The sequence below is a fragment of the Phasianus colchicus genome, chromosome 1 (assembly GCF_987193195.1).
Source record: "Phasianus colchicus chromosome 1, bPhaCol1.hap1.1, whole genome shotgun sequence".
NCBI lineage: Eukaryota > Metazoa > Chordata > Aves > Galliformes > Phasianidae > Phasianus > Phasianus colchicus.
The window spans coordinates 50655833-50672516 of record NC_143436.1 but is presented as its reverse complement, the minus strand read 5'-3'; the positions used below and the strand labels follow the sequence as shown (position 1 = coordinate 50672516).

Genomic DNA, 16684 nt, shown 5'->3' with positions numbered 1-16684 from the left:
AATCATTCTGAAGGCTGCAAAGAGTTAAATTCCGACCAATAAAAGTGACCCCAGGCCTCATCCTTGTAGTGATGGGAGGCCAAGGGGCTAAAAGGAGGAGTCTTATGGGGGCTAATGCCAATCTGTTTTCTTAAAGGAGATGTGCTGGAGAAAATTTGTCTAGTACCAAATGATGGCTAGGTCAGATACTGCAGGAGCACAAGTGCAGTCAGGTCTGAATCTACAGACAGGTGACTGGCATTTAACACCCACCTCATAAGGATTAAAATGGCAGGAGGTTTAATTTCCACACTAGAAAAGGAGCTCCTTCCTCTTCTCACAAGGGAAAAAAAGAAAGAATTTTAAATGGCTCAAATATGTAGGAACTGCCTAAACTAAGAAGACAGAAAATGGACTTAGGAACTCTTGGCATGCTGGATTTTCTGCTAAAGAGGAATTTGTAAAAACTAGGAAAATCACATTTCAAACAATATTTTAACAACAGCTGTAAAATAATCACTTTTTCTAATCTAGTGATGGCTCCTTTATGTAAAGGCACAGTACCGTGCTACAGCAAAAGCAGCCCAGCTCAGTTCAGCCGTAAGAGAGAAGAGGGCAGGAGATCAGCTGTGGTACAACAGACTGCTGTGCAACCCTGTGCAACACCATGCTTAGGGATACTGGGATTATAAACCAGAGTTTCTCCAGCAAATTGCCTTGAAGAGCTCCAGCACAAGGCTTGGATCATTGCAAGAACTGCACCTGAGAAGTTGCAGGTTTCCTAACTCATGAAGAAGATGGAAGAGATGGAAGGCATCTTCCTACTCTGGGTTGGCATGTCAGTCAATGTCTGTCCACGCTGAAAGTAACACAGTTTAAGAAACTCTTGCTGTCCCTTGCCTGAACATTCATTCTTCCCCTTTCACCAAGTCCTCTGTTGCACCAGCAAGTAGGGATGCAGCTCAAAGCTCAACTGAAATGAACCGTTAAAGGAATGAAGAAATCCTGCATCCTCCACATCCTCTCCCATTTCTGGCCAGGATAAAGATCTGCAGAAACACGTGGATGAGGTTTCTCATTGGTTTATCAATGTAAAACCAAACCTTTGGATAACCTCTGATAAATCAGTGTGCCATGCAGCCACACCAATGCTTGTGGTGTAAGGACAGAACCTGCCTACATTACTAGTACTTCCATACATCTAGCCACTACCTAAGGGAAAAAGAACTTTTTCCAGATCAATGCCACAACTTAACAATATGCAACGTATCCCCATTTAAGAAAATAATAAATGCCTGTTGTCCACCAAACTATAGGAAATGTTGTAATTGGGTGGGTTTGATTCTGGTGTTCTCAATTACAAGCCTGATGAGGGCATACAGGGATTAGGAAGATGCTTTGAGGATTTATAGCCATCCATGTCTCATTAGTTTGAAGTCACAGATCTCCTGTGAAAAGCATGGAATCCTTCTCTGTAACCAACAGCAAGGCTGCTATTAGACTTCCCAGACAGTCATACCACTCTTAAAGTGTCATTGTAGAATGATCAATTGGTTACACACACTAATACTTAGAGCCCAATTAAAATTTTAAGATGTTTTTTGTCTGTCATTTTCGAACAGATTAGAATCTTTCCCATAGAGAAATGTTCCATACCATAAAGATCTTTAAATGAGTCACGCAGAAGCTGATGGACAGCCTGTAAAGCAAGCAATTCTTCTACTCCACGAGGGCTTCAGGGAGAGCACTCTCAAGGATTCAGATCTGTTGCTAGCCAGATAACCAGATAAAGCATTTTGCTTTATTTTATCATTTCCAGCTGGTTCTAGAACATGGGGCTATGATTCCCCACACGTAACATCAGCTTAAGCAATACTCAAGTCCTCCACTGTCCAGTTGCTCCTTTCTGTCCTTGAGCTACCTCTTTTCCAAATGGGGAATCAATTCAATATGATAATGAGTTTTTCCTGGGTTATTCAGAAGAATCCATTCCCCACTGCCAACTACATACACAGCATATCACCATAAGGCAGGGACAACAACAAGCTCTCAGGAGTCAGGAGTGCTCACATTACATTGCTATAAAGCACAACACCATTGCCTCAACAACACAAGAGTAGAGCCCTAGGAAGATGGAACCACTCTAAAGAAACATTAGATGCTGCTTTGAAATACATATATAATTTTCATCCCTTTCTGACTTCCAAAGGCATCTAACAGACTTCAATTTCAGACAGACAAACACGGCAGAGTCATTTGTGAGCAAGGCAGAAGATTAAAAACCACATCCAATGTGAATGTTTGGCAAAAGATCTTTATAAAAATCAAATTGCTCTTTATAGGTGGATCCTCTTGCCATCCCAATGTCATTATCACACCAAACACACGGTAAATCTTACTCCCTGGTGATAAAGTACACTACTTTGTGTTCACCACATTACAAAATTACATACTGAAACTTCTTGCAGAGCTGCTCTCGTGCAGAATCCCTAACGGATAGCTCAGGGCCAACGAGGTAAAAGGGAAACAACACAGATACATGCAGTACTGAAACCTGTCTGACTTGCAGTGAGTTAGCTCATGGAGCCAAGTCGAAAGACGACTGGGGGGTGGTGGGATGGAGACTTAGGATGTTGCCTGCCATTTTAGCTCCATTAATCAGCCCACCATAAGGCAAGACAAGCATCAACAATGGCACAAGCAAGCAACCAAAGGCATGCATCCAAGACCACCCCTTTTGGCAAGAGATTGCATACATCAATTCAGTTTTATCGTAAGACCACATCCTCTGATTAGACACTGCACTGATATTGCCTATGACAGTCCAGCCTGCTCATTCCTCACCTCCCGCTGGCCAGCACAGGCTGAACCAGATCAAGGAACTGATCCAGGTTAAACCTGACCTGGCCACACACATACAAATTGGTAGTTGTAATCTGCACCAGTTCCTGATCTGGTTTACCACTCAGCCACGCAACTGGGTAAGAATGAGAGAGAATGGGGTACAAAAAAATGAAAAAGAAATCAGGATGGCTATTTCTGGTAGGAGTGTAACCTTAAAGTGTTATGTAGTTCACCTGTCCAACACTCATGATGAACAAGAACACACACACTAAGTCTTTATGCATTAGATTCCTTGACTTCAGCAACACTCACATGCTCATGGTGTAATTAACATCTTGACACGGAGTATTTAAACCAAAAAACAGCACCGCCTTCCTTAACACAAAGCCTCAACAACCAAAGTAAAACCTCCAAGGAATTTAAAAAACAAATCAATAAAAATCAGGAGGGTACAGAAGAAAAATAAAAAAAAGGAAAATGCACAGCACAGTTCTCAAATCAAGCAAGGACACCTCCATAAAGAACTCTCTCGTTTGCATTTTGGGGGCTGAGTTGTCAGGGTAATGGCAATTGCCTACCAATTTAAGAATTGCTAAGCAACCTCCAGCAGCTAACAGCAACAGCTTGTGTGTGCAACTGGGTTATTTTGAGAAAATAGTTTTCACTTTAAATTTAAGAGCACCCTTCTTCTAAATGATCTTACCACATGAGATCATCTGGTCAGGAAAAGAGGCAATCTTAGGGCAAAATGGCTTTAAGTGGCTGCTGTTTGAAACAAATAAGAAGGGAAGTCAATGATGTGTCATGTCCAAAGGCAACTATACTCCCAGGTATTATACAAATAAAAAGAATAACAACTAGAAAGGATAACTGATGCCTGCAGCAGATGTAAGCCAGAATACCTCATTAGCTTGAGATGCTGCAAGGATCAGAGTGAAACCAGTCAGGTGATTCTCTTTCTCTTCAGATACCAAAGAAAGTCACAAACAGACTGATCTCCAAGACTATATCGTTAAGTTAATGAACAAAACTACAGAGTGCTAAAGAGGGATCTTAGATTATGGCATTTTAACACATATGCAAAGGCAATTCACATGGAGTTAAGTGGGTCAGGCAGCTTCCCTCATTTTCACACTAACTGAGGGGATTGGGCAACAACAGACAAGAAGTAATCATTTCTTCTGGATTAGAACCAATAATTTGAAGGTGTAAACTGTCCATTTTAGCATTATCACAAGCTACTATCCTACAACACTTCCATTAAAAATCCAAAGTTTGCAACACATGAACAAAGATGTTGATAAGAAATGGATGGGTACAACTTCCTATCTGGAGCCAAAGAACACTGAATCTGTGCAGGGCCAGTAACCCTACAGTGAGAGAGGCCAATTTTAAATCACCATGAATCACCACCAGAAGCCTCTATACTATTGCCTCCAGCAAATCTATCTCTACGAGAGTCAAAAGACACGTACAGGCTAGCAAGAAAACAGCAAGGAATCTTATCAGGCAAAAAGCATGAACATCTGTATAGAGATGTTAGGACTTGAGAGGAAAAGGATCCAAAGAACATGTCTAATGCAAAGCAACAGCATCCTAACTGCCACTGCACTGCTCAGGCCCTGCACACAGCCTCCCACATGATTTTAAAGACCTCATCATCAAGAACCATATTTTCCATGCCATAAATATTTTCTTCATAAGGTACTAGCTTTCATTCTACTCAGTCCAGCAGTGATAGAAGTCTTTAAGAGGTTTTCAAAAATTGTTAACAACTATTCATTTCTTAAAACCACAAATTACTGGCCAAGAAATGCAGTTTTGCATTCCAGATGTTTAAGAAATACTTTTCATGATTCAATATACATTTGGAGGAAATTGGTGGCTTTCAGACTCAGAGGAACTCTGGCTATGCTGAAGATAATATGAAAACTAGTTTTAAGAATCACAATGGTATTTATAATAAACAATCTCTGCTCAAAAAAAATCAACTCCCCACCAATTTTAAGAGTTCTTATTCAAGCCCAAAGAATGAATGAGGCAGACAGCCTTCTGCTTCCATGGGACACTGAGCCTTAAACCACTGTGTCGAATTCACCACCCAATTTGTGAGAGTAAAGATGATAGCCACTAAAGAAGAAACAATTTTCACTGAGGTTCAAAGAATGCAAGTGAGCAAAAAAGACGTGATGTTCTGATCTCCTGCGTCAGTGGCTACGCTGGTATATTTTAGGTGTTGGTCATGATACAGCTCAACTTGATAGCTAAAAGGAATCCAGCCTTCTCCTACTGAGCTCTTGGTTCCTGCTGCTTCTCTTCTGCCCATCTTTTCGTACACCCACAGAGCGACTCTGGTCAACTGAAACAGCGGACGACTAACTCTGCAAAAGATGAGAAACCATTTTCTACAGGAATCATTTAGCTACGTGCCCTGTGGCTGCACAAACAGCCAACTCTGATGCAAAGGAAGAAGCAGGAGTGCACAGATGCCTGGAGGTTTGACCAGCCTTTGCAACAGCAGCTTGCTGAAAGATCAACTCAACGGTAATGTCAAAGAGCACACTTAAACATCCAGAAGCAGTGCCAACTTAAGCAGTCTGCTACACATTCCCACTCTCATACCTTCCTCATTGTGAAACTAGCATAAATCTTATGGAGACAACATGTACTAGATCAGATGAAAAATAAGCTAGCAAAAACCACTTCTTTCCAGGAGGCTCTGTTCCCCAGAGTGGCTCACCATGGCCACAAAATAAGCTATGCCAGCAAAACAGAGGGAGCACTGAAGGGGAGCAAGCTGTTCAGGCTAGCACTGGTGCCAAAGAGATGCACGATGAACTGTGGAGTGCTTAGAAAAGGACTGTCCTATGCCTGTTTTTCAACACTTTCTGTTGATTTTCCTGCAGTTGTCATCGGTGCGTTTTTTAAGTTTTCCCACATGTAAGAAGCAAGGCATTCCTCCTGTCCCTCCATAGGGACAAGCAGATGAAGCTAAAGATTTGACCCAGACAGCAGTGAAAGGCATGTGGCAACAGCAATCACTGGCAGCAAGAAGGCTGAAGCAAACTAGAAAAGAGAATGCTGAAGGTCTGTGCCACATACAAGCTTCGACTCAGGAATTCATGGCAGGAAAACTCAGGGGCCAAGGAAGAATGAAGCAGCTCCTGTTGAATATGCACTCAGGGTGGATTTGAAAGAGAAAGTAAGTGGACAAGAAGAGTTTGGAAATAAGATTTCCCAAGAAACAATAAGCTTTCAAACTGAAGATTTTAACTTTGGGACAGATCTTCAAGTACCTAGGGCATAACAGATGAGCGACTTGGGTAAGGAGGTTGAAATAGCTCAGGGAACTAATCTAGACTAACCAAAAGGAAAATACATTGTAAAAGAAAAAAAGCCATAAAGGAAAAGTAGTTTCATTTCAACCCGTTCAGCTCCCAAACGATCTCATGGTACAAGTATTCTTATTAGCATGAAGGAGCAGACAAAACTGCAGCACTTGAACTATCCTAAGGAATTTATGGAAAGGCTTTCTGGCAAGTCATTTGTGTGAGTAAGAGAATATTTTAACATTGTACCTACTTCAGTGTGATCATGCATTACGATGGAGAATACATAAGTCCATGTATGCATTACATTTTCCCATTTCATCTGTAAATTCTTACTTGCTATGCTTCAAATCCAGTGACTACAGCCACAAAGCAGAACAGCTCGGTTCTTGATGGAAAGCTAAAGCTACACCTTAAAAAATGGTTGTCCTCTACAACACTAACTATCTGAAACCTGGAACCACAGGTTCATTAGATACAATACAAAAATTTTTTAAAAAAACAAAAACCACCAAAACCAGAGGAACAGGCCCACTGACAAGCAGCAGCTTTCAGTTAGCCTACGTTTGGCCTACTGTGAAACCAAAGCCTGAAACAGACTGCAAGAAGTTTTCTGACCCCAGCTGCATTCTTTAGTCATGACAGCACAGGCTGTCTACAAAAATTAGACCAAACTGAAAGGACTTCACTTCTCCTCCCCATCAATGCAGGCTGGGTGAGGAATACAAATTTCTTTGAATTTTACTGGCACCTCCTAATGCAGCTACCTTGTGTGACATTCATTTAAGTGGAAGTCCAGCAATTGCAACTGAATTACCAGGTGTTTTTATTACCCTTTTTCCCCTGCGAGGGCTGACTTTCCAATCCCAGCTTTCTCCACTACTGAAAAATAGATTTTTCTTCAGTAATTCACTCAGAAGCACACATCAATACTGCTCCCTTGTCTGAGCTAAGTAGTTTATTGAAAAGAAATCTTAAATACTCAAGAGCTGCTTCCCGACGCATAAATTTAATGGATGTGGGTAAAGAACATGTCAGGGTGATGCTGGTGTGGAGTATTGCTACTGCTGCTGTTGTTCTTTGTCAACTCAAAGGATAACAAACTCAACCTCCCCTACAGAAAAAAAGACCAACATCTCTGAAGCAGCAATACCAAGAGCCAGCACAGAAAGGACATCTAAAACAAGACATGTTCCAGTGCTAGAATAGATTATAACATTTTCTGTTCTTTGCTGTAAGACTCAGCCTGGGACCACAGATAACGTCTGAATATATCATTCTCTTCTTTGGACACTACTGTATCGTGGTAATCTCAGTCACAGCTTGGAAGACACTGCAATTTTACAGTATAGTGCAATTGCCTGGCGTTGCAGACTTGATTAAATCAGTCCAGATATGTAAGAGCCATTACAAAAAGACACACGGGCAGAAAAGTTTGCAATACAGTATAAGCTAACCTGCAACAAACAGGACTAATTTTTAGGCAACAATGAAAGGGCCACAAGAGGACATTTATACTCAACATTACAAAGTCCTCACTGGATAGATGATGGTGCCTAGCACTAGCACAAATTCAAGATACTCCACCTTCAGCACACTACTAAACCTCACTATCAGTGACCACAAGTAAATTTCAGTTCAACGCATCAGAACAAAAGGTGCAGACTGAAGACAACAAAGGGAACATAATACATACCTTACTCAGAGTTCCCACGAGCAAACCCAGCTCACTTCCATGCCAGCAGCTCTCTCTCCAGTCACTGAAATGGAAAACAGGACACATAATTAGGGATCTTCAAAACACAAACACACACACACAGCCCATTCTTCCCCTTAAGAGTAAGGAGCAAGTCATATCTGGGTCCCTATTTTCCCACTGCCTTTTATTAAGCTGGCATATTCCAAGAAAGTTGGATTGAAAACGGAGACTGCCACGCTGATATACACACATCCATGCTACTTCCACAGCAGAACTTGCACTGCAGTACTATTGGTATGTCAGTTCTGAAGAATGCATTGTTTGAGATTTACTAAGCCAGAATACTCGGCAGATGATACACTCAATCTTCCTGTCCTTGTACCGAAATATTTCCTCAAACACTGGATGGTAGAAGTTGGAGACTGTTATGACTAGTTTATTACACCATGTAGTCAAGCCAAATAAAAACAGGGAAAGGTTAAAAAAAAAAAAAAAAGGAAAGAAACAAAAGTACATTCTGTAGATTTGTCAAGACTGCCATGGGAGTCCGGGATAAAGAGGAGAAGAGAATCATCCCATCTCAAAACTTCACAAGTGTACTGAGGTAGCACAACCATTTTTCTTTGGCAATATTTTTTAAGACAGCCACGCTTAGCTAGAAAATAATTACTTCAGAGGCTCTGGAAAACCTCTTTCAAACAGCAATATAGAGGGGTCAGAAGTTGATGTGTGATGTACTTTCATTTCTGCTTCCTTAGCCACATTTAACAAAAAAAAAAACACCACAAAACAAATCACAGGAAGGTTTTAATCTTGAGTATCCATTCCATTTTCACCTCTGGGCTTTTCAGACATCAGGGCTTCTCAGACAACAGCACCACTCACTCCGTGGGAACACAGAAGTGTAGTTGGGATGCTATAATATCCTGTCAATAGGAGGAAACAAGAAACCCAGCAACCTCCCCAAATACAAACTTCAGACCTAAGGGGCTTAGCACAAGCTTTAATGTAGCTGGAGTGGGGAGAGAAAGGAAAAAAAAGAGAGAGAGAATGAGCTGTGCTATATGACACTAATATGTGAAGGGATAAAGCCAATTACACTGATTGGAGTGAAGAAAGAACAACCACAGCTAGATGCTTGGATAATCAGAGTATCAACATTTGCAAGAACTCTCTGATACCAGTAATGAATTGCACATCTACTTGGCCAATTCTCATCTAATTAACAATTTGTAGGAGAAGGGATTTACAATACTGATACAAATTTTTTTAAAAAAGGAAAGACAGTCCAGCTTCAGAACTTATGATACCTTTCACTGAGAAAGGTTCAGTTTTTCTTTGAATAAAACACATCAGCACTACATTAATCACAGCTCTGCCACAGAATCAACAGGTCATTCTGCCACCTCTGACAGTACTCACCAACAACTAATGTTTAGAATTACTTCCAAAGTAATTGGAAGCTCAGTCTACTGTGGGAACCCAAAACGAGAGTTTTTGTTTGTTTGTTTTATAACATAAAGCTGCCAAATTGATACAACTGTAAGATATGACAATAGTGAAAGAATGTAAAACCTTATAAATTTAAACTGTGCTTTTTAACAGAGCGGATCTTAGATTTCCTGAAATGCAAGGACGTTCCCAGAGCCACCTTCTGACAGCAGTGAGCACACACCATCAAAATGGAGGTACTGAATGGTGGTTTGTGATACAACACTGTGGTTGGTTTTTTGCTTTATTAAACCACAAATTACCAGTGACTGATTTTTTTTTTGTTTGTATGGGGGACCCGAGTGCTCCTGAAAACACTTCTCCCATTTGAAAGCACAGAGAAGTGAAGGGATGCATTTCATTCTAAGACTCCTGCTGACCAGTCCCTAACTTCCCATAATCGTGGCTCACAGGATAATCTCTTCCAATTTAAGACTGCAGCAGTGCTGATAAAGCTGGACAACCATCACGCTGCTCCAACTCATTTCCAGCACTTCAGATCCACGTTCTCAGTCACTTCCTTGCCACAGTTTATTTACCTCTCCTTACTTTCCAACATTTCCAGGATCTCTGGACACATGAGGAGGCCGATGATCTCCCTCTTATACGTAATTCTCTGGGACAGCCTGCATTCATCCTCCTTTCTCAGCTAAGAACTAGTTTTATCCCACACACTCCAGACAATAAAAGGTCAACCTTAAAACTTTCAGTCCTATTTGCCAAGGAAGTTCCTGCTCAATCTAAGCAGGTGGTTAAACCATTGCAACATACGATTTACTGCTGTCAGCTGAACCCAACACAGGAGATAAACTGGTGTGCCACAGGCATGGACAGTCACCAATCTTCTCTCCTAATCTGCGTGCCATTCAAAATAAGAGATGCTACAGAATACAGCCTTATTGTTAGCCTTATTCAGTCACCCCTTCCCCTGGAATTTTAATCCCACTTGAAGATGGAATAACACAGACGCGCTCTGCCTTCAAATTATCAAGTCAAACTTTACAAAAATTGACCAAAACAGCCCCACAACTGCAATGAAAATGAGCTCTTAACTGTTCCTTCTACTTTACAACCAGTGAGTAAAGATTCATCTGATAACTGAAATATTTTTTGGCAAAATTCCACAGCTACACTGCTTTTATAGCCCTTTGCTTACAGAACAATCAAAACACTCCTCCTGCCCTCCTTTTTCCTCTGACTACAAGGTCAAGGCAGGAAAATTCTACCGTCCTAGATTTTCTGAAGAAAAAATAGTGTCATCTCCGAGAAATGCAGAAGTCTCTTCTTGCTGATAAACTTCTCCATCCAGTGGAAATGTTTATACGTCAGTGTTTACATGTTCAAGCCAAATGGCTGCTATTGCAGTGATTACAATGGCGTATGGCCTTCATTGGTGTCTTGGGGTTTGAGCAGCTCAGAAACACACTGACATGATTCACAAGCTTGACACGACCACAGCAGTGCAGGGTTCAGAGCCCACCTTCAGTGGGTGGGCAGTTGTGTTACCCCTCGGACAGAGGCTTTCAAAAGATTCATATTCACGGTGATCTGATCCTGTAAAGCAGGTCTGCTTGGACAAGTGGGAGAGAATTTAGAGAGATGGTTATATTTGGGTTAACATTAACTTGGCCCTCTCACCTAGGATTGAAAACATCATAAACTATGCCCATTGTACGCTCTGCGACGGAAATAAATCTAGAGGCTGCAATCACATACTCCTGGCAAACTTCTTATATTGTTATAAAACTGGGGGGGAAGGGGAGAGAAAATAAGGAAAGAAAGTAAGAAATCATCCAAGTAGAGCCCACGGATGCTTCTGTAACAGTTTCCTTTCGAAGGAGAGAAAGTTTCCTTGTAATCATCGACAGAAAGTGAATCCTGTCTGAACTTTGCTTAGACCTGTACCTTCCTACTTATAAACAGCTGCAGAAAGAATGAGTTCATCATAACATGGATATGGCTGCATGTAAAGGATGATCTCATTTGAGCAGGGCTAAGCAGGGTGTCAGCCGTATTGATCCACCAGGCAATGAAGACATCTTCAGTGTCTCTACTGAGCCCTGGAAAGAGCAGAACTCAAAGAGCTGCAGCATTCAGAGACTGCTCCCTAGCATGCCAGCAACCAGTCACAACTGCCACACGTTACAGGAAGCATTACTTTGAGGCTGACCCAATCAGTGAAGCAGACTCTTGTCACAAAACAAACTTAACTTTACGAAACAAGACCCGCTGTTTCGGTCCCTTATTCCCCTAACATGGAGGGCTCTGAAAACAATGTGTAGTCAGCACATTTATTTGTCTCACTGAAGAATGGGAAAATAGATGTATGCACTTTACTACGCACCCACAGCAGAGACAGCAGCAGCAGCAGCTCCTGACTACATCCAGGGGAAAGCTCTTATTTCAGTGGTTTAGGAACTTCCACAGAGGCAGGTCCCCCGCAGTCAGCTGTTTACAAACAAGCTGCCAGTGCATGCAGCACCAGTGCCTGCTGCTTCTGCTGTGCTCCACGAAAGCCCAGCTCCTCTGGATCAGCAGAGGCAGAGCGAGCTGAAGGAGGGAGCACAGCTTCATTAGGAAGGATAAGTAGATGTAGCTGACATGCTGGTTGGCGGCAGGAGAGCAAAAGCAGATAAATGGCACGAGATCAGGGAGCAAAAGAAACCCCCCAGTAAAAAGCTCAGCCTTTAGCTTTCAAGATTTACAAAGATTTGTGATTACGTATTAATTTTTACATTCTGACAGGGAAGTGTGCCTAAATCCAAAGTGTTTCTTCACACAAGAACAACGAGATTGGACACAGGCAGGAAAAAGGGAGAGGTAGGGAGAAAGGAACACTGCGGAAACTTAATTAATTCCTTCAGTTTCTGAAACAGAAAACAATCCAATTTCAACAACTGCAGCACTTTGCTCACTGACAAACTCTCAGATTTATCTGCGTGGAAAATAAGCACCTCAGATCAGGAACAGAACAAGATGAAAGGAAAGCGATCTGCTGCTCCTGGCACTGTTTCCTGCTGTCTGCAAACACCGCGCCATGCGGATGCCGGGTTGCTGTGTTCGCTGCACGCCTCATATGCCCTCCACGAGGAGGACCCGTGTTTAAAAGTCTCAGCACATTGCCTGGCCTCAGCGACATACCTAAGCCTGGTAATGTAAACTGTCCTCACCCCAGTGCCATTCATTTCCCTCAAAGAAGCCGCTCCGCAGTGTTTGTACTCCATAAAGCACTCAAAGGAGGGAAGGTGAAACACACACACCAACCACACACAAACTCCCCAAGCACCACCACAGCATCCGACAAAAGAAGAGAGGCTGCAAACTGCCACCAGCCCAGCCACTCCATCTATTTGTCACACGGACATAAAAGAAGGCTGCTAGGGACAGTTGTAGGCTATGGTTCTTACAGCGTTCCTTTTAGCTGCAGTGCTTTCTCACCATCCCTGCAGCCCTCCGCTCAGCTCCAGCTGTGTGATTCTTCTGCCATCCCCCAGCGCTGATTTTGGGAGCTTGGGGGGGGCAACAAAACCTACAGAGGTCGAAAACAGGCCCTGAGATGCGGCACAACAGGCAGCCCCCAGCCACACATCTCTGCTGAGGAGACAGAGAACAGTGGGGAAAAAAAAAATAAATAAAAAAGCAGATGGGAATACGAGCAGCTTAAGCCAGCCCCAACACCAAGAGAGACGTCTGTGTAACCACATCCTCTGTTTTCAGCCTCGGCTCAGCAATGTGTCCAGCAGGAAATAATTAGATTTGCCTTTCCCCAGAGTAGGTGTTTGACAGTTTCAGGCTGCTGAACAGTTGCTTTTTCTGCTTCCTCTTCAACAGGAAAAGACACTGACCCTCGGGACACGGCTGATAATTCTTTAAAGGAAGAGTATTGCATAACCGTAATAAGATGTACTAATTGTTGCCTCTTTTTACACAGAGGAAATTAGCTGTGCTCTTCAAAAGGGATCTTAATCATGCGACTGAGTTACCAGCAGTAAACAGACACTGACACAGCCGTGTTCTGTCACCCAGAATAGAGGAAGGACAGCTGGGCATACACAGTAAAGGGACAAACCTCTGGGAATTGCTACAAATCGTGCTTTTGGGGAGAAAGCATAGACAGAGACAGCTCACACATTCCAAACGTGTGTAGCAATTCATCTTGTGATAACGTATGAACACGTGCTAAGAATTTATCTGCTTTTTCTCTAACATCCAATCCCTTCTGTTCTGATCCTCCCCTACAAATAGAGCAGCCCCCACCAAAACCACACAGTGATGTCATTGTGGCTCAACAGTCCAGGCAATCCAGCAGGGCTTCTCTATTATTATTAAATTAAGGGGTATTTTGATTGCCTGTATGTATATCTCACCTGGAGATTCAAAGGTGAGAGGGTCTGTGACAATGCTGCTGCTTTAGCATATCAGCCTAAGTTGGAGCTATAAAACACAGTCACGAGGAAGCACTTCTCCTCAAACCCAAGTTTCTTATTATTTCCGTAATCAAGGGGAAGAAAATTCATCAGTCTATGAAAAACTGCTTTGGATGACTGCCACATTCTCTTAGCCCCACGTAAAAATGTCTCCCGTACTCAGTCTCTTTGCACTTTATTTAATGGTCCACTCATTGCATAAGGATTTCCATGGGGCCCTTTCCCTGTGCGATGTTAAGAGTGAGGATGTTTTAGTTTGAGCTAAATAGATGCAGCAGCTGCTTCTGCCGCTGCTGGAATCAGGCAACACAATGCCACTCACATTTGATACACAGTGCAATGCCAAGAAGCCACAACTGGCAATATTTCACTCGTCTCTCCTATTGACTGGAACAGGTTACCCAAGGAGGTTGTGGATGCCCCATCCCTGGAGGCATTCAAGGCCAGGCTAGATGTGGCTCTGGGCAGCCTGCTCTGGTGGTTGGCGACCCTGCACACAGCAGGGGGGTTGAAACTAGATGATCATTGTGGTCCTTTTCAACCCAGGCCATTCTGTGATTCACATTTGGTATCTAAATTATAAGCGAGGAGGGACTCGGTGAGTTAACATCTGGAGATTAAGAAGGGAAAATTGGAAAATTTGCCCACGTGTAAAAAGCCCCAAGTGTCTTTCTCCTTCAAGCAGAAAGCTCCAACCTAAAGCACAGAAAAGGAGCTCACAGTCAGCTTCAGATCATACGCTTATTTTTACATCTGTTTTTAGATTCTATTTAATCACAGTTATCAAATCACTCATTTCATCACTGCAGCAAACAGGAACAAATGGGTGCCCACTCATCTGCTATTCAGAAATTATCCCGTTGTTTTTGGAAAATACAAGAGCTGCTCCAAAAGTAACGCCTCCTGTTTTATAATGTTGGCCCACGACATCAGAGGCAGACATTGATGGTATGACAGTAGAGGTTGAACCTTCACACCAATATCCCGTCACGTTTTGTTGCTGTGTGACAGAGGGCAGCAGAGGGGCAGTCTGACAAAATGGCATCTGATATGAAAGTGTACATGAAGTGAAGTGTGTTACTAATTCCCCCATGTGGAAAACATGGCACACACTGACACTCTTTGATGCTTGCTGAATGCTGAAGGTGACCAAACAGTGGATGTGTCCACAGAGAGGTGGAGAGGTGGTGGGTGGTGTGTTTGAACAATGGCAATAGCAGCAGCAACCTCCACTAGTGTGCAGCATGGAGGCTGTTGCTCATCGCTGGCAAAAACGCATTGCTAATGATGGTAACTATATTGAAAAATAGCATTTGGTAGCAGAGAATTTGCTCTATCAAACAGTGTTATTGTGCTACTTGGATCTGTCATAGTTTCCATGGAAATAAATAGGAGCCACTACTTTCAGAGCAAGCTACGTACTCAGTAAGACTCAAAAGCATTACAGATCTGTCAGTTCTGGGGTATGGATTCTAACAGTGTCATTAAAACATTTTACTGGTGGCAGTAAGGTATACTTTGAAGTCAATATTGAAAGTTTTTGTATTTATCACTGAATGGTTGGGTTGGAAGGGACCTCAAAGCCCATGCAGTCCCATCCTGTGCCATAGGCATGGCTGCCACCCATCAGCTCAGTTGCCCAGAAACCCATCCAACCTGGCCTTGAACCTCCAGGGATAGCGAATTCATGACTTGTCTGGGTAGAAGAAAGTAAAACCAATGTGAAAGTAAAATCAGTGCAAATCTGGAAAAAAACACAAACCCACCTACAGCATGACTAACTCACACCGAATGTCAAAGGCAAGTTTAAAATAAAGGCAGAATTGCAGGCTGAATTTTCTCAAGGTTCCCAGATTTCAAGGGGAAGGCTGTGAATGCATTTACAGCTGAGGGCAGGTATCCATGCGGTTCCATGGCAGAGGGCCTGACGCTGCCCGGACACGTAGGACACAAAAAGGAAGTGGTACGGCAACATCAAACCTGAAAGTCCTTACTCAGCCCACTCGTCTCGATTGGCAGAACCACGCAGGACCACGTTAGCACCAAGTCGGCGTGATGCAGAATAAAGAAACACCGACGCAGCACGCGGGAGGCCTCGGGAGGGTTATTTCCACTTAGGAAGCGGACGGCCCGAGCTTCCATCCGTGCGCCTGAAGCGACACGCCCCTCTCACACAAGATTTCACTGCGGGGTAGGGATGCCTCCGCCTCGGAGCGCCCTGAGCGCGCAGCTAAGAGGCGGACGAGCATCGCTGGGAAAAACGAACCCGGCGGAACGCGGGCACGGAGCGGCGGGAGGGGCAGGAGCCCGGCACACCGCTGTCACCGCTCCCAACCCTGAAAAAGAGGGGAGAAAAGGGAGGGACGGCCCCTCCGAGGGGCAGCGGGCGGGGAGGGGTCGGCGCGAAGCAGCGGCGCCCACGGGGCGGGGGGCGCAGGGGGGCCGAGCGCCGCGCCCTCCTCCGCCGACGGCCGCCCTGAGGTGAGGCCCCGCGAGCCCTCCCCCCACCGCGCTCCCTTTCTTTGCTGCCGGGTCGCCTGGCAGCCGCCGGCCGAAGCGCAGCTCCGTACTCACCCGCTCACGGCTCCATCTCGCCCCGAGTCCGCCCGCCTCTGGCGGAGCCGCCGCCCGCCGACAAGGCGCTTCCCCCAAGCGGGCAGCCCGGCCTCGCCACCGCCGCCCGGCGCCTCGCAACCGCGGAAGCGCCCGCCCCGCGCCTCCCTGCCCCGCCGGCTCAGCCAATCGGAGCGGAGAGGCGCCGGTGAGCGCCACCGCCGCCGACCAATGAGCTGCGAGCACCTGGGGAAGCTAACGGGCCCGAGGCAGGGCGAGGGGGCGGGGCGGGGCTGGCGGCTCCTGCCTGACGGGGCGGACAGCCAATCGGGAGGCGGGATGATGTCATGGGGGCGGGGCGT

The 16684-nt window shown here is 44.3% G+C and overlaps 1 protein-coding gene across 1 annotated transcript in view; it reads right to left on the bottom strand.

The window, feature by feature from the left end:
- The window catches only part of MRTFA (myocardin related transcription factor A), a 96452-nt gene extending 79975 nt beyond the window's left edge, over positions 1-16477 (bottom strand). The window contains exons 1-2 of the mRNA XM_090141984.1: positions 16344-16477; positions 7849-7912 (exon numbers count right to left, since the gene is read on the bottom strand). The gene's annotated coding sequence lies outside the window, so the exon portion shown is untranslated. The remainder of the gene's footprint in view (positions 1-7848; positions 7913-16343) is intronic.
- Between the last annotated feature and the right edge of the window lie 207 nt (positions 16478-16684).